At 42.8% G+C, this 22,530-nt stretch overlaps 1 long non-coding RNA gene across 1 annotated transcript in view; it reads left to right on the forward strand.

Annotated features, from left to right (window-relative positions):
* LOC146798053 (uncharacterized) overlaps positions 1-22,530 on the forward strand; it is a 47,987-nt gene that overhangs the window by 16,927 nt on the left and 8,530 nt on the right. Inside the window, exon 2 of the long non-coding RNA XR_014968595.1 lies at positions 2,416-2,491. This is a non-coding gene — a long non-coding RNA (uncharacterized LOC146798053). The remainder of the gene's footprint in view (positions 1-2,415; positions 2,492-22,530) is intronic.

Raw genomic sequence — 22,530 nt, forward strand, 5'->3', positions numbered from 1 at the left:
ATTTACAATCCAACGCAAAATGCTACTTGCATTGGATTGTGACACAAAGCTGTGCAATGCACTGCTTTGCAGCACTTTGCGCAAAAATTGAGGAATACACACAAAGGAGAAATGTATTAATTTCTCTTCATTTTTCCCACTTTGAATTTGTGCTGTGTTGGACAGCACACATGCAAATTGGGAAAGACCTTAAAGCACAGTTCTTATGGCCTGTCTTGACAGCACAGCTGTTGCCAGACAATTATGTGAGTATCACCAGAGAAGGGCTTTAGCTCCACCCACATGTTGGGAGTCAGTAGTAAATGTTTTGATTGGACAGAAGATGTGTGATTACACAAAAAGTGCTTGCCTTCCACACAGCTGTGATAATTTAGCCTATTTATCCAGCAGCCTTCGTTTGAACTTTCAGAGCACTCACATGGCTGTGCAATGCTATTAAGATTTTCTTGGATAACTAGATACATTTTTTTTCTCTAGTGGCAGCATAGATACGAGGAGGGCAGTCAATAACCTACATGTTTTTTTAGGTCTGGCTTGACAGTACAACTTTCACCTGACCTTTTAACTCACACCAATATGATTCTACAGTTCTTTCCTTCCACACAAATACATATCTCTTCCTGGCTATCTACTTGTAATGCTTTACATTACCATACACCATTCCTTTAAAGCCAGAACTATTGGCATTTGCAATGCTTGTTTTGTACTATAAGTAACTCCTCCCAGCCCCAAACCTATGCTTCTCGCAGCACAGACACCCTTGCACTATGGCACAAAGGTGCCTGCATTAGCATCCAAAAGTGAGTAGATGTGGTGTTTCCAGTAATGCGTGCTAGCCACCATAAGCAATGTATATGCTTTATGAGGTCTCCAGACATTTTCAACAATGTTATAGTAGAGGGAAAACAAACCAACACTTTACACACAAAAAAAACATTGAAAAATTATTGTGCCCAAGAATTTATTTGCTAAATTCCTAATGTACCAAGATACTTACATGAAACGATTGTAATCACCAAGCTTCACTCCCATAGACTCTAAGAGGCCCATTAGGATGTAGGTCGGATCACCTCGGCCCTATTAAAGGGTTTAATATGTTGGCGGTGTCTGCTGGACACTGCCATCCATATTAGCATGGGTGGGGAAACATGCCTTTCCGTGCGGAGGCATGCGGAATCCTCTTCCGGGGCCCATTGCGGGCCCCCAGAGTATTGGAGAGGGTGGGGGGTACACAGGGGGGGTGCCTATGGTATCCCCCTGCATTGTCATGGACATGGTGGCAGGCACCGCAACCTGTCACCTTGTGCATGACAATGCACGCAGTGCATTCCCAGCATTGTGGCGTGCGGTGCTCACAGCACCGCCCGCCACAATGCTGTGAATGGAGGATGCCACCACCACGGTGGCGGTGGCATCCTAATCGTCGGAGCGGGACCGCCGCACCACTGGCGGCCGGTCCCAGCACCGCGTCCGCCCGCCATCCTAATGGGCCTCTAAGTTCTAAGGGCTTAATGTGCTAAATCAAGTTACATAACATGTATTTTATAACTAATATAGATTGACAAAGAGGGGAAACTATCAGTGCGGAAGAGAAGCAAGAAAAACAGTATGGAATTATAACATCAAACTGGCAAGAATGACAAATGAGAAAAAGTGAAGTAGAAGCAGTGTATACAGGGAGTCAGAATGTGGGACTTGGAAAAACATTTACAAAACCATTTGCGTCTGGAAATGCAAAATACACATTCAAATAGTTTGCCTTAAGAGTACAAATTCACTTTTGTAATTCACCACTTGTAAATTTGCACTTGTAAAGGGATATACCCATGAGTAATATTACCTCAATATGGTGCAATACTGCACTTGAGTGAAGTTTCTCCAGTTGGTGGGGAGTGACCATACTAGGGCATGGAGATCATGTAAAATATAGGAACACCCATAAATCCACGAGTTTGTGGATATTCACAAATTTCTCCATTATCCAATCTTACTCTGAATACTTACTCCGGTCAAAGGGTGGAGTACATCTGTTTCCAGGATTGGAATGGTAAAGGAGCACACCCAAAATTGATGGGGTGTAGGGGAAGAGGTTTTCCTTATGGGGAAAACTGCCTTCCCCTTAGACAAAAAAGATGCAGGTGTATTAATGCAAAGTTATTTTGCACGCACAATTGGTCACTGTGTACAAATATGCATGCACAGCTACTTTTGAATGAAAATGGGAAATTCAAAGTACTCTTGAAAACATTTGTTCATTTTTTGTTAAATTGTTTATCTGCATCCAAGCGTGGAAGTACAGCTATGCATGCAGGTTTATCAAGTTTTATTGAACTGTGACAAAAATGAGCAAGGTGGAGAGAGGCATCAAAATGGGTTCACAGACATAATATCGAGGTTTTTTTTTTCGACCCACAGAAATATCGAGTTGTAAATGTCGCAGGGACAGAATATCAACATCAAGAATATCAGTGACCAGAATATCGACTTGAAGGTAAGAAATATAGTTTTTGTTAATATCGAAGTTAGTAATATCATTTTCAAAAATATTGTTGTTAATAATATCAATGTTTATATTAGTGTTATGTGTTTTAGTATGTATTTTATATACCATACCCATACCATACCATTTATAAAGTGCTCGGCTACCACCAACGGCAGCGGCCCGGCGTTGAGTGGTCAGAAAGGGAGGGAAGGGGCACGCTAGGGCAATTCAAACAGCCATGTCTTCAGCGCTTTCCTAAAAATAGGTTCTGAATCTGCTTTATGCAGATGGTAAGGCATAGCATTCCAGAGAGAGTCTGTTCTCACTGCAAAGGCTCGTCCACCCATCCTGGCTCTAGAGAAGCGAGGGATATGGAGAAGCATCTGAGAGTTGGAACGCAAGGTCCTTGACTGATGGTATTGCTGAAGTCTCTGTTTCAGGTATCCTGGACCTCTATCTCTTGTGGCTCTAAAATCAAGAGACAGTGCCTTATATTCAATTCTCCTTTTCACTGGGAGCCAGTGGAGGCTCCGCAGATGAGGGGAGATGTGGTGTCGAAGGGGCACATTTCTGATGAACCTTGCTGTGGCGTTCTGGACTGTCTGCAGCCTATGGATAAGATAAGCTGGCAAAACCAAGTATAAGCTGTTAGCATAGTCCAGCTGAGATGTAATAAGGGCATGAACTATAGTGGCCCGACAGTCCATCAGAAACAGATGAAGAAATCTAGGTTTTAAGTTTCCAGAAGCATGCTCTGGAAACTTGACCTATCTGAGCTTTGGCCGACAATTTCGAGTCAAATTTTAAACCTAAATTTCTGACTGAGGAGATAGAGGTAGGAGGGGGGATTCAGCTGCGTTGGCCACCAAAGATCAGCCGGTGGTGGTAAGGGTTGGTTAAAAAACAACACCTCTGTTTTATCAGTATTCAATTTCAAGCAATTGTCCGTCATCCAGGAGGTAATCTTAGTTAGACAGTGCCTGAAGCTGTTAAGCGCAGCCTTAGCAGTGTCTTTGAAGGAAAACACAAGCTGTGTATCATCAGCGTAAGAAATAATTCTCACTCCACAGTGTTCCACTAGCGATGCCAAAGGAGCCAGATAAACATTAAATACGTTGGGGCTAAGTGACGAGCCCTGTGAGACTCTGAATACCATGGAGCAAGAGGAGGAGACATGAGGGCGCAGAAAAATATGTATGTATGTGCTACATATTTTATGTTGTTTTATATTAATTTTTAAGTATGTGTATTACATTTTTAGAAGTTAGTAAAACATTTTAAAGTAATTTTGCGTTTTAGTACCATAGCGGGTTGTGGGTTTATAGGGGAATAGGGTGGGAAGTAATTTAATTATAGTAAATTAATAATTATTAATGTTTATTTGTTGGTATTGATAATTAATTCATTGTTATTTAATTAAGGAATTGGTAATTAATTTTTTTAAATTGATTAATTTTTTATTATATTAATTGCGTGGGGAGTGGGTTGTGGGTTTATAATGGAATAGGGGGGGAGTAAATTAATTGTTAATTATTATTTTTTTGTATTGATAATTAACGGATTGTTTATTAATTATTAATATGTAATTATTTTTTATTAATTGATTAATTCATAAATATGTTAATTGTGTTAATGTCGTTTAGGAGTGGGTCGTGTGTTGTGTGTTTATATGGGAATAGGGTGTGAAGTAATTTATTATAATTAAGTAATTATTCATTTTTATTTATTGGTATTGATAATTAATGTATTGTTAATGAATTAATCATTGATAATTAATGTTTATTAAATGATTGATTGTTTATTATATTAATTGTGTTAATTTATTTTAGGAGTTGGTTGTGGGTTTTTAGGAGAATAGGGTGGGAAGTAATTTAATGTTATTAAAGTAATTATCAATTTTAATTTATTGGTATTCATAATTAATGTATTGTTAATTAATTATTAATTTGTTATTTAATTTAAAAATTATTTTATTGATAAGCATGTTAATTTTAACCCTCTGCTATCCAACACTTTCCCTACAGTTATACTCTCTGGAGTGGGAATAGTAATTTTTACCCCTACGGTATCCAACACTTTCCCTACTGTTGCACTCTCCGGAGTTGGAATAGTAATTATTATCCCTACACTATCCAACACTTTCCCTACTGTTGCACTCTCTGGAGTGGGAATAGTCATTTTTACCCCTAGAATATCCAACATTTTCCCTACTTTTGCACTTTCAGGAATGGGATTAGTCATTTTTACCACTTCGCTATCCAACCCTTTCCCTATAGTTGCACTCTCTGGAGTTGGAATAATAATTTTAACCCCTACGCTATCCAACACTTTCCCTACTCTTGCATTCTCTGGAGTGTGAATAGTAATTTTTACCCCTACGCTAGCCAACACTTTCCCTACTGTTGCACTCACTGGAGTGGGGAGAGTAATTTTTGCCCCTACGCTATCCAACACTTTCCCTACTGTTGCACTCTCTGGAGTGGCAATAGTAATTTTAACCCCTATGCTATCCAACACTTTCCCTACTGTTGCACAGATTGGAGTGGGAATAGTAATTTGTACCTCTTCGCTATCCAACACTTTCCCTACTGTTGCACTCTCTGGAGTGGGAATAGTAATTTTAACCCTTTTGCTATCCAACACTTTCCCTACTGTTGCACTGTCTGGAGTGGGAATAGTTATTTTTACCCCTACGCTATCCAACACTTTCCCTACTCTTGCACTCTCTGGAGTGTGAATAGTAATTTTTACCCCTACGCTATCCAACACTTTCCCTACTGTTGCACTCACTGGAGTGGGGAGAGTAATTTTTTCCCCGATGCTATCCAACCCTTTCCCTACTGTTGCACTCTCTGGAGTGGCAATAGTAATTTTAACCCCTATGCTATCCATTACTTTCCTTACTGTTGCACAGATTGGAGTGGGAATAGTAATTTTTACCTCTTCGCTATCCAACACTTTCCCTACTGTTGCACTGTCTGGAGTAGGAATAGTTATTTTTACCCCTATGTTATCCAACACTTTCCCTACTGTTGCATTCTCTGGAGTTGGAATAGTAATTTTGACCCCTACACTAGCCAACACCTTCCCCACTGTTGCACTCACTGGAGTGGGAAGAGTCATTTTTACCCCTACGCTATCCAACACTTTACCTACTGTTGCACTCTCTTGAGTGGGAATAGCAATTTTTCACCCCTACGCTTTCCAACACTTCCCCTACTGTTGCATTCACTGGAGTGGGAATAGTAATTGTTACCCCTTCGCTATCCAAAACTTTCCCTACTGTTGCACTCTCTGGAGTTGGAATAGTAATTTTTACCTCTTCGCTATCCAACACTTTCCCTACTGTTGCACTCTCAGGAGTGGGAATAGTAATGTTAACCCTTTCGCTATCCAACACTTTCCCTACTGTTGCACTGTCTGGAGTAGGAATAGTTATTTTTACCCCTACGTTATCCAACACTTTCCCTACTGTTGCATTCTCTGGAGTTGGAATAGTAATTTTGACCCCTACACTAGCCAACACCTTCCCTACTGTTGCACTCACTGGAGTGGGAAGAGTCATTTTTACCCCTACGCAATCCAACACTTTACCTACTGTTGCACTCTCATGAGTGGGAATAGCAATTTTTACCCCTACGCTTTCCAACACTTCCCCTACTGTTGCATTCACTGGAGTGGGAATAGTAATTGTTACCCGTTTGCTATCCAACACTTTCCCTACTGTTGCACTCTCTGGAGTTGGAATAGTAATTTCAACCCTTTCGCTATCCAACACTTTCCCTACTGTTGCACTCTCTGGAGTGGGAATAGTAATTTTTACCCCTACGCTAGCCAACACTTTCCCTACTGTTGCACTCACTGGAGTGGGAATAGTAATTTTTACCCCTACGCTAGCTAACACTTTGCCTACTGTTGCACTCCCTGGAGCGGGAATAGTAATTTTAACCCCTTCTCTAACCAACACTTTCCCTACTGTTGCACTCTCTGGAATGGGAATAGTAATTTTTACCCCTACTCTATCCCACACTTTCCCTACTGTTGCACTCTCTGGAGTGGGAATAGTAATTTTAACCCTTTCGCTATCCAACACTTTCCCTACTGTTGCACTCTCTGGAGTGGGAATAGTAATTTTTACCCCTACACTATCCAACACTTTCCCTACTGTTGCACTCTCTGGAATGGGAATAGTAATTTTTACCCCTACACTAGCCAACACTTTCCCTACTGTTGCACTCTCTGGAGTTGGAATAGTAATTTTATTCCCTCCACTATCCAATATTTTCTCTAGTCTTTTAGTTAATGTAGTGTATAATTTATTTTTAAAATAAAGTTATTTTTTAATTTGTTATATTTATTTTTTTAAATTTTTATTTATATTATTGTTGTATGTGTATATATGTGTTCATCATTTATAAAATGTTTTTTAACAATTTGAAATGTTATTAAAAAAATATTTATGAATAATATTAAGTAAGTATATATATTATATTTTATATGTATATGTTTAATTTATTTTTACAATATATCTATTAGTTATCATTTTTAAACATTTTAAAATATGTTTAACTATGCTTCTTTTAATTATATGTGTTATTTACTTTGCATTCTTTTTTTAACATTAAAAAACATTATATTTTTAACGATATTTTTGACAACGATATTGTTTTCCCGATATTTTTGTACTTACCATGATGTAGATAGGATGTCGATATTCTTGACTTCGATATTTTTATCATGATATTTTTGTACCTCGATATTGTGGTAGTCGATATTTTGTCAGTGAGTCAACAAAATGATCTTTCAGTGAGCTAATATAGGAGAAGAAGTAGAAGGTAAAGGAAGGGGGTGGAAGGAGGCATAGAAAGGGAAACAGTAAAGGTAGATGAGGGAAGGGGACAAGAGAAGGGTAAGTGAATTAGTATCAAAAGTGTGAACAAAAAAACAGCAGACGAATGGAGAGTAATAGAGACAGAGAAAGGAAAAGAGACAACAGGGAAGGGGATCATAGGGATGGAGAGGGGGAGGTTAGAAGGGCAGAAAGTGGAAAGTATAAAAGGTGGAGGGAGAGTTACATTAATTTGCTCACTCACATTGTGGACCATATAGACTGGGTACTGATGGGTAAACTAAACAGCAGTATGCATAAATGGTTCTTTTGAACAAAGAGATGTTTGTGAAGAAGTATGGGAAATCAGCTTCTGAAAGGAAGTTCATATAGAAGGAGTTAACACAGCTCGGTTAAGTCAGATAATTATATAGCTATAAACTTGCACAGGAATTCGAGCTCTGGGGACTGGTGATTGAGGATGTAAGAGACCGAGTTCAATGCCAAGAAAAGCTGTCTGCCACAGGCAGGGAGCAAGAAGGAACGTTTATTTATTTTAGGTTATTTATGGTATTTTTAGAGCATGAACCGTGGGTAAATATAACAGATCACAGGGCACCAGCATCTCATGCAACCACATTATCATAGCAAAATCTCCCAAGGTTCCTCTGTCTCTCTGTGTATGGCTCGTTAGACATTGACGGCTTGCAGCAGTGTGCGTAAATGCCACCATGTTTATACAGCCTTACCGCCCGCACCATGCCACCGCCATAATGATATAGGTAAACATTGTCCAGTGTTCTGTTTAGCGAGGGGAATGGTGGTGGAAAGTAGGCCATATTATCATCCCAGAAGAGGCAGTAAGTCAGCCCCTTATCACTGCTGGTTCAAATGTTTCCAGTCTAATTTCTTACATGTACTGGCATGGGGAGTAGATTGGGTTGCATGTGGAGAGGACTAGGCTGCATGAGGAGAGAATTGGTCTGCATGGAGAGAGGACTAGACTGCATGAGGAGAGGACTGGTCTGCATGGAGAGAGGACTAGACTGCACGAGAAGAGTATTGGTCTGCATGGAGAGAGGACTAGCGTGCATGAGGAGAGGATTGCTCTGCATGTGGAGAGGACTAGTCTGCATGAGGAGAGGATTGGTCTGCATGGAGAGAGGACTAGAGTGCATGAGGAGAGGACTGATCTGTATGGAGAGATGACTAGACTGCATAAGGAGAGGACTGGTCTGCATGGGGAGATGACTAGACTGCATGAGGAGAGGACTGCTCTGCATGGGGAGAGGACTAGACTGCATGAGGAGAGGACTGATCTGCATGGAGAGAGGACTAGACTGCATGAGGAGAGTAGTGGTCTGCATGGAAAGAGGACTAGACTGCATGAGGAGAGGACTAGTGTGCATGGGTCGAGGACTAGACTACATGAGGAGAGGACTGGTCTGCATGGGGAGATGACTAGACTGCATGAGGAGAGGATTGGTTTGCATGGAGAGAGGACTAGACTGCATGAGGAGAGGATTGGTCTGCATGGAGAGAGGACTAGACTGCATGAGGAGAGGATTGGTCTGCACGGGTAGAGGACTAGACTGCATGAGGAGAGGATTGGTCTGCATGGAGAGAGGGCTAGACTGCATGAGGAGACGTTTGGTCTTCACAGGGAGAGGATTAGACTAGACTGCATGAGGAGAGGGTTGGTCTGCATGGAGAGAGGACTAGTCTGCATGAGGAGAGAGTTGATCTGCATGGGAAGAGGACCAGGCTGCATGAGAAGAGGATTGGTTTGCTTGGATAAAGGACTAGACTGCATGAGTAGAGGGTTTGTCTGCATTGGGAGAGGACTAGGCTGCATAAGGAGAGGATTGGTCTGCATGGTGCGAGGACTAGACTGCACAAAGAGAGGATTGATCTGCATGGAGAGAGGACTGGACTGCATGAGGAGAGGGTTGGTCTACACGAGGAGAGGACTAGACTGCATGAGGAGAGAATTGATCTGCATGGTTAGAGGACCAGGCTGCATGAGGAGAGGATTGGTCTGCACAGGAAAGGACTAGACTGCATGAGTAGAGGATTGGCCTGCATGGAGAGAGGACTGGACTGCATGAGGAGAGAATTGATTTGCATGGTAAGCGGACCATGCTGCATGGGGAGAGGTTGGTCTGCATGGGAGAGGACTAGACTGCATGAGGAGAGGATTGGTCTGCATGGAGAGAGGACTAGACTGCATGAGGAGAGGGTTGGTCTACACTGGGAGAGGACTAGACTGCATGAGGAGAGAATTGATCTGCACGGGAAGAGGACCAGGCTGCATGAGGAGAGGATTGCTCTGCATGGAAAGAGGACTAGATTGCATGAGGAGAGGGTTGGTCTGAATGGGGAGGACTAGTATGCATAAGGAGAGGAGTGGTCTGCATGGAGAGAGGACTAGACTGCATAGGGAGAGGACTGATCAGCATGGGGAAATGGCTAGACTGCATGAGGAGAGGACTGGTCTGCATGAGGAGTAGACTAGGCTTCACGAGGAGATGATTGATCTGCATGAGGACAGGACTAGGCAGCATGAGGTGGAGATTGGCATGCCTGGCGAGAGGGCTAGAATGTACAAGGAGAGGACTGGTCTCCATGAGGAGAGGATTGGTCCGCATGGGGAGAGGAGTAGACTGCATGAGGAGAGGACTGGTCTGCATGAGGATAGGATTAGTCTTTATGAGAAGAGGACTGGACTGCATGGGGTGTAGATTTGACTGCCTGGGGTGTGGATTTGAATGCATGAGGTGAGGATTGCTCTGCATGGGAGTAGAATAGTCTGTGTTGGCAGTGGATTGGGGTGTATGGGATTGGACTTCATGGGGAGTAGATTGGACTGCATGGGTTGCAGACTGGAGAGGTGGAGGTGGAGAGGTGTGGCTCACTGGTTAGAGGCGGCAGATCCGCAAGCAGAGAATCGGCCAGGGACCAGGGTTCAATTCCCGACGCGGCAGGGTCGTGGACCAGGGTCAAAACGGACTCGATAATTCTCGCCTCGGTACCTACTTTAACCAGCAACACACTCGGCAACTCTGGGCATTAGCTTGCCTCATCTCCACAACGGCCCCCCACATTCGGCGGGGATGCCTGGTTTCACCTTGGAGATACCCAGGAGGGACCATCTCACAGGGATAGCCAGGACGGGTTCCCCAGCGGTCTACAGCGCCACGACGCCTCAGGGCAGCAGTGCGCTTTACAAGACACATACATTTACATTTATTTACATTTACTGGACTGCATGGGGAATTGATTGGACTGCATGAGGAGACAATTGATCTGCATGAGGAGAAAATCGATCTGCATGAGGAGATAACTGGACTGCATGAGGGTAGATTTGACTGCATGGGGAGTAAATTGTATTGCATTCAGAGAAGATTGCTCTCATGGGGAATAGAATGAAGTGCATGAGGCTTGAATTGGACTGCATGGGATTGAACTTGCTGGGTAATGGACTGGACTGCATAAGTAGATGTCTGGAGTGGACTAAATGATAAGTGGATTGGAGTGCAAGGGCAGTGAACTGGACTGCATAAGGAGAGGATTGGTCTGTATTTATAGAGGACTGCATGAGAGAGGATTAGCCTGCATGGAAAGTGGATTGGTTTGCCTGGAGCATACATAGGACTGCTTTAAGGAGTGCATGAACTGCCTGGAGAGCAGCATGTTACTGCCGCTAGAGTGGATGGAACTGCATGTTGGAAGATGTGCCTAAATTACTAGTGATAGGACTCTGAGAGGATAGGACAATGTAGATTGTAATGCAACTCCATTGGGAGAAGATGGGACAGTATGAAGGAGCTCATGCTACTGCACAGAACTTCATAAATAGTGGATGGGACTGCATGGAGAGCACACATTACAGCAAGGGGGTGTAGAGGTCTGTGAAGCGGTTAAATTAGACTGTGAGTGGTGAATGAAAGCAGCAGAGGGGAAACTATAGCAAAGGTCCCCATTTAGACTTGGGAGGAATCATCGCTGCTGCCCAGGCTAAACACTGCCACCACCCTACAACCCCCCCCCCCCATTGCCCACAATTGCAAGGACAGCCAGGTTGTAAGGAGAGGTGGCATGGAGTGGTTAGACATTGGCATGGCAGGGTAAGCACAGGCTTGCTGTTATGCCTGTTGCCCATTGTGGCCTGGCAGGAATAGCATGCTGTGGAGACATCAATGTGCTGGTGAAGCCCCCGGGATTCCCCTACTGATGCCAAATGCATGTCTGTTATTGTTGATTTCCCAGGCCTGGGGCTCAAAGGCACACTAGTAATCCCCAGAAGTAACTTCTGGTGTGCACTAGCGCCACCTTACGAAATGAAGAATCCTTGAGTTACCCTTGCCAAAGACAAGCGGTTTGCTATTTGAGTCACTAGCTCAGTGCTGGCGGTAGCCGCCAGAGCACAGGCACAAACAGCATGTGCACACCTCTCTGCATTCATGCACACAACCAGATAATTAAAGAGAAGCCCTGCCCATCTTGTGTTCACGCCTGTTCAGCTTCACACTGTTTTCCATCTCTTCCTGTAGAATTATTAGGCTGTCAGTACCGAAGCACAATGTAAACTAGTAATTACAGTCTGTAGCGTAGGTCTCAGGATGCTCTCAGTCCCTCATGCCTTCTTAGGGGTTGAGTGAAAGGTTGGTATCAGTCAACATGGTCGTTTTGTCACTGTACTGTAGATACACCTTTGTAAATACTGAGCTGGGTGCCAATAATTAAGGCTTCCAATTTTCTGTTTTTACTGACCTTTACAGATAAATACAGACAAAAAACAATCTTTTTCCTGTCTGTATTTATTTTTAAAAGCGGAAAAATGTAGAAAATTATGCTTCTTGTGAGTGACTCTTCTTGTTGTCCTTCATGAATTCAAGACCAAATTCTATGCAGATAGACAAGCAGGGTTATTAAAAACAGATGAGATTCCCTTAAATACAGGCATATGTTAACATATATTAAATACAGGCATATGTTAACATATATTTGTATATAATGCTAATATTTACCTGTTGTAGTTTTGTTTTGTTTTATTTGCCTGCTTAATTTGTAAAATGCCACAGGCACCAAAGTATGAGTGCATGTTGATCAGTTAAATAAATGTGGAAATATACCATTTTACAATTCAATGTATTCTCTAAACACAAAATACATATGGATAAATACCAATAAAATGACCAAAAAATAAATATGGATAAATACAGACACATATGTTTACAAAATAAATACCATAAAACTGGGAGCCCTACCAATAATGTACACGAGGTGCACGTGTGCCATTGTGGCACAGAGCACAGTGCCCCAAAACGCACACAGTTAGGCATTTATAGGTGACAGGTGATTTCTTCCACCACTCCTGTATGTGTACTTTTACTGTGTTGTGTCCTGTGGGCTGCTTGCATTTATTGGGTTTCTGGCATTCATGTTTTGATGTTTTGGTTGCAGGGCATGTCCACAGCCGTCTCCCACAGTTCCAGTGTTCCTGGGGCTCTATTAAATTTTTACTGTGGCCATCTGGTTCGTGCGGATTAAACACAATCCTGCACACAGGGCCCTCTGTATGATTTCTGCGGTGCATGTGTTTTTTTCCTGCTCAGAGCACCTAGGCTGTTGGCAGTAACCACATTTGTAACGCTTTCAAGTGTTTTCTGTGCAACATTTCTGAAACAAGGTACTCACAAGGCACAGGTGAATAGTTTAATCTTCACATTCTTCAAGAGAAGTTGTAATAGCAGGAGGTAGCTGCTAGCCATCTCAGTAACGTCCCCACACTCCCAAGCATTTCACACATTGCCACCAACCCTCTGCATTCCAGCAGAACCCAAGCATGACAGAATGCCATGAGAATAATCAACCAAATACAACACATCTCCCTCCTTACATTGAATAACATCGGAATTAGAACAGAAGTAGACTACAACTCGCCAAAAATAAAACCAACACAGAGACAAAGGTAAAAAAAATCAAACCAAATTGTACATTTCTAGACTTATTCATAAGTACATTTCATACCATCACATAGACCTCATGCCACTGGCTTCTGCCTGATCCTTTCCTGAGCTAGATCACTTTCTTCCTTTCTCATCTCATGAGAGGGATAATGTTTCCTTTGCATGCTCCCTTCATCTTCGCCCTTCAACCAACGATCAGCAACTTTCACCACATTCTTATAGTTCCACATGTTGTCATCACTTAACAGCAATGTGTAGGGGTACACCTTTTTTACTTGTAAAGGTGATGAAAACCTTGCCAAACCTGTCTCCTCCCTTCGCCCTTTCCTCATGCTCACCCATTGTCCTACTCCAAACTCTTTTTTAGCCCTGAGATTTTTTCCGCCCAGTTCTTTCTTAAGACACCTTGGGAAATCAGACCTCTCGCTTTCGTGCTCCACATGATCTAAATAGGTACCTTTTTCATGTAGCACTGTTGGTTGTTGTACAATATACCCACACCAGTTTCTTTACTGCAACCCTTCCCTGACTGCCTTGACCCAATGCCAACGGCAAACTCTCCTTCGAATGACTAGTTTTAAAGGAGTGTTCATTGAAGCCATAATGGTGCTGTGGAACTCGAGTTATTTTGTTTCCAGCCCATGTACGCTCTAATGCTTCACTGGCACTTGCAAAATTAAGGAATGAACCTCAATATTGTATGGGCATATCTGCTTATGCAGATATGCCCTCACCTGTGGTATAGTGCACCCTGCTTTAGGGCTGTGAGATCTGCTAGAGGGGTGACCTCCCTATGCCTTCAGGCAGTGCTGGCTGGCATGGCACCCAGGCAGGGTGCCATTTCTACTTTATCATCTTCTCCTTCACAAGGGCATGCAAGCTGCAAAGGCAGTGGCATGGTCCCAGTGAGGGGGGTCCCAGAGGACCCTCTTCAGGTCCCAGGACCTAAGTACCCAGGGTGCCACTTATCATGGACTTACAGGGGGTAGAAGTACCAATTGGGGATATGTATTTAGGGAAGAAGCACTGGCACAGGGGATCTGAATGGCAGGGACCCTGTGCGCTAGAATTGAAACCACATCAAAACGAGGCAACAAGTGCGAGCTAACCATGCAAAAAGAGGCACTTTCTCACAGAATCCATCTTCTCAACCTCAAATTGTGGATACCCCACCGTCCTCTGCGACTTGTCACTCCAACGCACGGCACTCACTCCCTTATGGTCCTCTCAACATCTTTGTCCAGTCCCAGCCACCAATATTCCAATCTCACCCTGGCGGTCATCCCAACAAGTTTGAATCATCCTTGGCAATGTAAATTTTGGACTGTGTCTTAACTCCCTAAAATTCTAGCAATGTGTATAAGACCAGTGCAATGGGCCGGTAGATGGATCAAAACTGCCTAAAACATAACTCATCAAAGACCAAAGTTATTCTGTTTAGCAATAGTCCAACATTCTGTACACCGGACTGGTGGCCTGAGGAACTCTGCACTTTACCACCGCCAACCCAGAATGTAAAAAATCTGAGTGTCTTGATAGACAACCGATTACTTTACAAAGCACAAGTGAATTGAGTCAATTCGGCTTCCTTCTTTGCTTTGCGTTAAATCAAGAAAATCGTGCAGTTCCTTTGATCTGATAAAAAACTTTTATTATTACACTAGTTCTATCTAGAATGGACTATTGCAATGGTCTGTACCAAAACATACCAAGAACATCACTGAACAAACTTCATGATTTTCAAAATGCTGTGGCTCGTTTGCTGATTAAGATATGGATCGGCCTCCCAAGTCATAAAGAAAAGGCACCGCCTCCCGGAAACTAAATGGATTGCCTTTAAACTCCTTTGTATGGCCTACAAAGCACTCCAAGGCTTTGGCCCAACTTCTCTAAAAGACATATTCAGATGGTACCTTCCAGGAAGGAATCATAGCTCCTGCTCAGCAAGAGAGCTGGTAGTGCCCACCCACAGAGTGGCTACCTGGGGAGGCAGGGTCCTAGTAAGTTGCACGGCCCAGGATTGGAATCGTTTACTGCTGAAGTTAAAAAAGGCCCTCTCTTACTGAAGTTTAGGAAAGATTTAAAGACTTGGCTCTTCGGGCACTATAAGTGTCCCAGTTTCTCCTGTCTATCATTTTATTCATTTTGAGTAGCGCCAAGACGACCCCACCGGGCATTTGTTGGCACTTTATTAATAATAAATCAAATCTAACAACACTAGTGGCTTACAACAGCGATGTGTGCTTGGATAGACAAACTAAAGAATAATATACATTCCCATCATTCCCTTTAATCACAATCACAAAAACCCAATTAGAGATTCAAATCAATATATATCTAAATCATGTGTATCAGTAAATACAATTAACAACTAACTTTCCTCGAGCAAAAATTAACTGCAGCTAATGGGTATAGTATTTGTAATGATGCATTACTAAATGAAACACAACTTACACTACCAACTAACCTTAGACTTCACAGAGTAGCATGCTACCGACCAATCCGCAAAGCATGTCAACACCTTGTCAGTGGTAGTAAGCATTATATACATCTACAATATAATACATCACATGAAGTTGTATCATGTGAAATGAGATCACAAATCTCTGACTTTTGCAATCTGTGAAACTGTAATATTTATTCATGTAGGGATGAGTTTGTCTTGTCACATAGATAGGAATGTGTGTATATTGTTACTTATTATGCCCACTGCTGACATCTGTGTTTGGCCTGCAGGTATCAGGTGCAGATACCAACAAGAAAAACTTGGGGCCATATTATCAAGATCAGCGTTAAAATTATCGCCGCTTTAGCGGCAGGAAACTGCCGCTAGAGTGGCGATAATGGGCTTGATAATATGCCCTTGTGAATTCCCATAGAAGCCCATGTTCACACCAGAATGTGGGCTTCTATGGGAATTCACAAGGGCATATTATCAAGCCCATTATTGCCGCTTTAGCGGCAGTATCCTGCCGCTAAAGCGGCGATAATTATGAAACTGATTTTGATAATATGGCCCTCAGTCTTTCATCCATCCAAGATCAATGAACTGAACAGTAGTTTATATTGGGGTGATCCTGATACAGCCAAAATATTCTATCTAAAAAACTATAAACAGATAAGATTTGGTGATTTTGTAGTTTGCAACAAAATCTCAAAATTGGGAATTTTGTAAACATTGCTCAATTTTTACAAAACCACCTGCAAAATCTTTAAAACACATTTGTAAACCGATCTTTTATTGACCCTGCACTGCCGCTCTGTGTGACTAAAAGGTGGGTGGACAGGAGAGGGGTGTTTTCATTCTCTCAGTTGTGTGTGTGTGTGTTTGTGCGTACGTGCGTGCGTTCGTGCGTGTGTGTGTGGTTGGTGTGTGTGCGTCGGCACTACAAACAGTAGCCGCTCGTGGAGGGAGTGCCAAAGGGTGGTGGGGCGGGGCGGGGGAGGGGCAGGCTGGTGGGGAGTAAACTCCGGCTCACGGCCGACTGGAGTAATGTAACTAAATAATTAAATAAAACAAATTTCATTGTGCGTGCTGAAACACCAAATGTGTTTCAGAGCGCCAATGAAATTGGTGGTATTTATTTATTTAGTTACCTTACTCCAGTCGGCCGTGAGCCACTCAGGTAGGTTCTTTATGACATCTTAGGCTTTTGGGTCACCATCACAGCAGGTAGGTTCTGCTTGACCTCCAATTCATTCTTTCCTAGCTTCCACACACCAACATTCTATTACAGCATTTACTCTCAGCATTTCTGACACCAACTGAGACACACAGAAATTATGACCTATAGGTTGCAACAAACTTCTCTTGCTTACAAACCCAAGAACAGACATTCACTCAATAACAACCTGTTAAATTCTCTAGTGCCCACACAGACACATAAAGACAACAAATCACAATCACAGAAACTCTGCTCTATGTTAAGACATGAAGTTGCCTACACTTGAGGCCAGATTTATCAAAGTGTCACCCAAGGCAGCGTTGCGTGACAGGGAAAGAGCAGAAGTGCGCTATATCTACAGAGATATGGCGCTCTCCTCCTCCTCCTCTGTCCCTAGTGCCGGCACAGAATTTTGCGGCTGAGTGCCACGTACACACCTTTGCATCAAAGTGTATGGGTATGTGCATGAGTCTAGCATAGATTTTGTACTATAAGGGTCCTCTTCCAGTACAAAATACTATGTATAGACAACTTTTAAAACGTTTCCTACATTATATTTGTGATGTACAGTGCAGCACACATGCAAAGTCAGAAAAGTAAGGACAAATGAAACCATTTCTTCTTTTGACACTTGTTTTCAAGTTGTGCTAATTTTTGATGCAAAATCCTGTATACCCAGCCGCTGCCCATGCAGGTAAGAGCGGTGGGCGGTGGGGCACGGTGAAGGGGTATTTTGACGGATGATGACGAGGGAAAGTTATTTATTTATTTAATTTTCCCTCGTCATTGTCTGTGAAACCCCCCCCCCCCCCACCCGGCCCCACCGATATGCACGGGCCACGACTGTGTATACTATTATTAGTAGATAAGGTTTTGCGTCAACAACAAAGGGTGGTTGCATAGGAACACCTATGTGCCAACAATGAAATGCCCACTTGACGCTAAGTAACGCAAAGCCATGTTTCATGCTGGTTTGCAATACTTTCAGACTACTTTCTAGCGCAAAACAAGTTTTGCCTTGGAAAGTAAATGAATACAAAAACATTTTATGCTGGTTTGCCTCACTTTTGTGACACAAACCCAATGCAACATGTTAATAAAGCTGAACCATCATGTCAAACAAAGAAGCAAGTCAACAACTAGGTTTTGACTACCATGCAGGAGGGTCCAAGGCAGTGTAGGCTTGGAATATAGAATCCCAATTATTGACAGGACATTATATTTTTACCAAAATATCGGGGAACAAAATATTGAAAGGTACGTTTCTGTACATTTCCTATACCTAACTGCACATATGCATACATTGCTAATATATACAGACCCTCCAGGATTTCGCAATTTGCCGTGAAATCGACACTTTTGTAAAAATGCAGCGATTTTTACAAAAGAGCCCGCAAAATTGAAGGATTGCGTCTGGGATAGATTCATATTGTATGCAATACCACAAAAAGACCTGCACAGTTGCTCAAAGTTGCACGCACACCGAAAAAACGTGTAGTCACGGTTCTCTCAACCTTTCTTTTCTGCCTCAGCTCCTTTCTATTACTAGACTGCTGTTCTTGGGGAAAAGTTTGTGCTTTCGGGTTCGCACATGCTCTAATTCCATTAATAGATGGTCGAAAGCTAGACACAGGAAGTATTGGTCCTCTAAATTCTGTAACTCATTTTTTTGAGTTTTGGTCTGTGGTGGCGTTGATGTAACTGGTACCCTCTATTTAATTTTTATTACCAGGAAAGGGATTCCGAGACCGTTTGGGCGGCCTGGCCATGAAATTGATAAAGCTATTAAAATACGTGTTCTTCATTTGAATGCTCTAATCCATGTTGTGTGTAAGCGGATGTGCCGAGGAGAGTGCACATTGACAGAAAGAGGAACAGTCACACATTATCTCTCATCAGTTAATGTTAGCACACCCTCCGAGCTGTAAACCCCCAGCGTTAGTATTAAAATGGCTGTTCTTATGGCTTCAAAAAGGAGCGTTCAGCACCTCCAGCCAGAAGCCGAGGTATACGAAACAGCACACCCCGCCACCTCAGATGTTCTCTTCATACTAGCGCGGGGTGGAAGGGGTGGGATAAAAGGTGGAAGCGTCTCTTGACGAGGAGCTGCACTTTTGCATTTGATATGGAAATTATCTTTTTGGCACACTTGCCTACATCGAAGCGCATCAAAAGAAGTGTCTTTGGCTATCAGTATGAAATAAATACTCTCTCTTCTCCAGGAAAGCACCTGCCACATTTCTGACAACAAAACCCAGCTACACAAGCTCCAAACCATCCAGAACACCACGGCCAGACTCGTGCTCGGAACCCCATGACACGAGCACATGACCCCACACCTTCGAGATCTCCACTGGCTCCCCATCGAGGAGAGAGTAACCTTCAACCTACTCACCCACGCCTACAAATCCCTCCACAACATCGGACCCAAATACCTCAACGATAGAGTCTCCTTCCACGTACCCAAAAAGAACCTCCACTCCTCTGACTTCGCCCTGGCAGAAACCCCAAGCAACCGTAGAACCGAAGCAGGCGAAGAGCCTTCTCCTACGTCGCAGCAAATACCTGGAATGAGCTCCCAGTCAACATCAGATGCTCCCCCACTCCGCATACCTTCAGGAGGAATATCAAGACCTGGCTTTTCGACTGATCCAGAGCTGCTCCCCCCCAGCGCCTTGAGACCCTCACGGGTGAGTAGCGCTTTAGAAACCCCTGCTTTATTGATTGATTGATGCTTGTACTTGCTCTGACTCCTGTGGCAGCTGGTGGTACCAGATGACTACTGGAAAAGAGAGCTCCCTATAGGGAAATAATGTCTGTAAATGTTTAAAAGAGAGAAGACGAAGGTTGAAAAAATAACTTTCAGTCACTTTGATGCTGTACGTTACATAGGTTTGCCTGAAGTATGTGACATCCTATATATGTCTTATATATGTGTCATGCATGCACCCAACATGGCCATATCTGTCATCATACAAGCAGCCAACCTCCAGCGTAACCACCTCCTGTGACCATAACCAGTTCTAAACAACTACTCCAGTCAAAAATAAACTTTTCCAGCATAACACACTCCTCCATCATAGCAAACACCTTCATAGACAATATATTCTCTGTCAGAAATGCTAAAACCTCAGACCTAACACCCATCCGCTTTGACATAGCCATCCCCTCTGTCTTAACCAATGACGTAAACCATTCCTCCTGCATCTATGGCTACTGTGATTAACAGCTGCTTCACTTTTACCAGTTGTACTTTTCTCATTACTTCGTCGCAGGGGTGCAATTAGGCTTGCAAGAATGTCTTAGACTCTCGGTGGAATGCCAATTTAAGTTATGATTGTTCCTGGGATCTTTATTTCCATGGGCCATATCGCTCCTGTGGAAGTCAGGGTCCTGCAAGTTCTCTGATTGGCTGCCAGCAACATGCGAAAAATGTTGCTGCCAGCCATTACAGGACTCGGGGACTTAGCATAGCAAACAAATGCTCTCAAACACTTTAAACATGCCTATATGAAAGTGGAATACTCTGCTAAAACAGTTTCCATTGATTTAAGACTGAAAAGGAATGATTGCGAGTGAAATAAAGTGCCGCAATAATGCCGCTAAATTAAAAATTTTGTGCCGCTACATTTGCAAATCTATGCCGCAATATCTTGGGGGGGTCTGATATATATGTTCAAGGTACGTCGATGTGGAATTAAGAATAGTAAATTCTTACCTGCCTCTGTGCACCTACCTTTCAATATTTTGTTATTGAGTGTTAATCCATACAATAAACTTGTCTTAAGAAAGAAAAACCAAGCAAATGTATAAATCTGTTACTCCTATGGGTATATTTTTTATTTTAGCCAAAGTATAAAAGTGTCTCTGTCTATACATCAGAAGGACATGCATACTCGCTGATTAAAGCGTAAATGTTCCATAGTCCATTCTAGACAATTAAGAAATCTAAAGGTGCACTTCCTAGGTAGCCAAAGGTATTAAAAATTACCCAGTAAAAGTGTGTGAAGAGGATAGTTGCACTGGGTAACAGGCATGATGGTGGTGGGGGTACAAGATAACATCTAATCGACTCTCAGTAGGGTGGGGTGTCACACTCTGCAAACTAACGCAGCCAGAGATGGGTAAAGACATTGCTTTCTTTTGGAAGGGGAAGGAGGTGTAATGGGGTAAGGGCTGCAAAGGATGCGTGGAGGGGAATTAATTGCTAGCATTTTTGCAAGGTAATAACTCTGTTTGCCCTATTTTATCAGAGCGTGGAATCAACAGGGTTTAAGTGTGCCGGGTCCTGCCGGTGCTCAACACTGGCAGTTCAAAAAAGCAGGGCTCTCCATTTTTGCCCACACCCTCAGGATGAAAACACATAAATCTCAACTCTGCAGCATTATCACCCTTCACTGCCTTTGATGTAACTTCAAAGAGACTCATTATAGTACATTCGCAGTGTCAGCATTTTTTAACTGAAGCATTTTCAATATACAACGAAGCCATAGTTATTGCTTATTTATCTTATGCAACTAACAACCATTTACAAAGTCAATAGTCCTGGCTTGTTATATGTGTAGTGTTACTTGTTGTATTATATATTTGGATGCAATGAAGCAGCAAAATACCAGTCGGCGGCACACTATGCTAAGCACAGAAGTGTCTTTAAGCCGCGCCCTTATCTACATTTGCCACGTCCCTATGAGAGAGGCCCCCCTCCCCCCCACACCCCAGTTTTTTCATCCCACTTAAAGTCCTGGGTATTACTGACTGCTTCCTTCTCAAGTCCCTGGACTTTGCTGAATTATGTGATGGACTTCTCTTTTGGGGGTTTCCAGTCTCTTCATTTCCTTTTTTGTGGGTGTGTTTTTTACCATATGCGAGTTCCTGTACCACAACTTAGTGCACGCGAATACCTCACTTGTTGATTTCGCAATCAAATTGCTTTTACTCCTTTTTGTGGTATTGCGTCGCAACCTGTTTCCAACACAATGACACAAATCCGACTTTCTTGGCAGGGCCCACGAGATATGAAAGGGAAGATACAGCTCAGTAGGCAGGATTGTGAATTGGAGCAGATCAGGGTAGTGCCCTTCACGCTCCTGCCTTGTAATATGATAGGTTTTATCCACTGCCACCTGTTCACAACGTCAACACTACCGTGGAGGAGATGGAACAGATGGAAAGTTAAGGACAGTACCTTAAGTCCTATCTTTACTTCCTCGTTTAACCCATTCAGTGAGGGCTAATCTTTGGTCACCTCTAACTTTTCAGAATCTGCTTAATTTGGCTCTTCTTGCAACTGTAGAAAGGCATACAGTCTGGTGTTAAATGTCTCTAGAGAGCATGCGTGGTTCCATGTAGCCCAAGAGGGCTGATTCAGTCCAGATTTTCAGGACAGCCAGATAAGATAAATTGATATTTAATTAATCTGAATAGGAATAATTTATATAGTAAGAGGTTATCCTTAAAATCTGGCATGAGACTGCCTTCCTGGTCCTACTTTTGATATCCTTGCTTTACACCACAGTGAAGAACTGTGGTTTAAAAAAGACTAACTTAAAAGTTATGATTCAAAGGTATCAGGAATCATTAGTG

The sequence above is a fragment of the Triturus cristatus genome, chromosome 9, assembly GCF_964204655.1.
Source record: "Triturus cristatus chromosome 9, aTriCri1.1, whole genome shotgun sequence".
Lineage (NCBI taxonomy): Eukaryota > Metazoa > Chordata > Amphibia > Caudata > Salamandridae > Triturus > Triturus cristatus.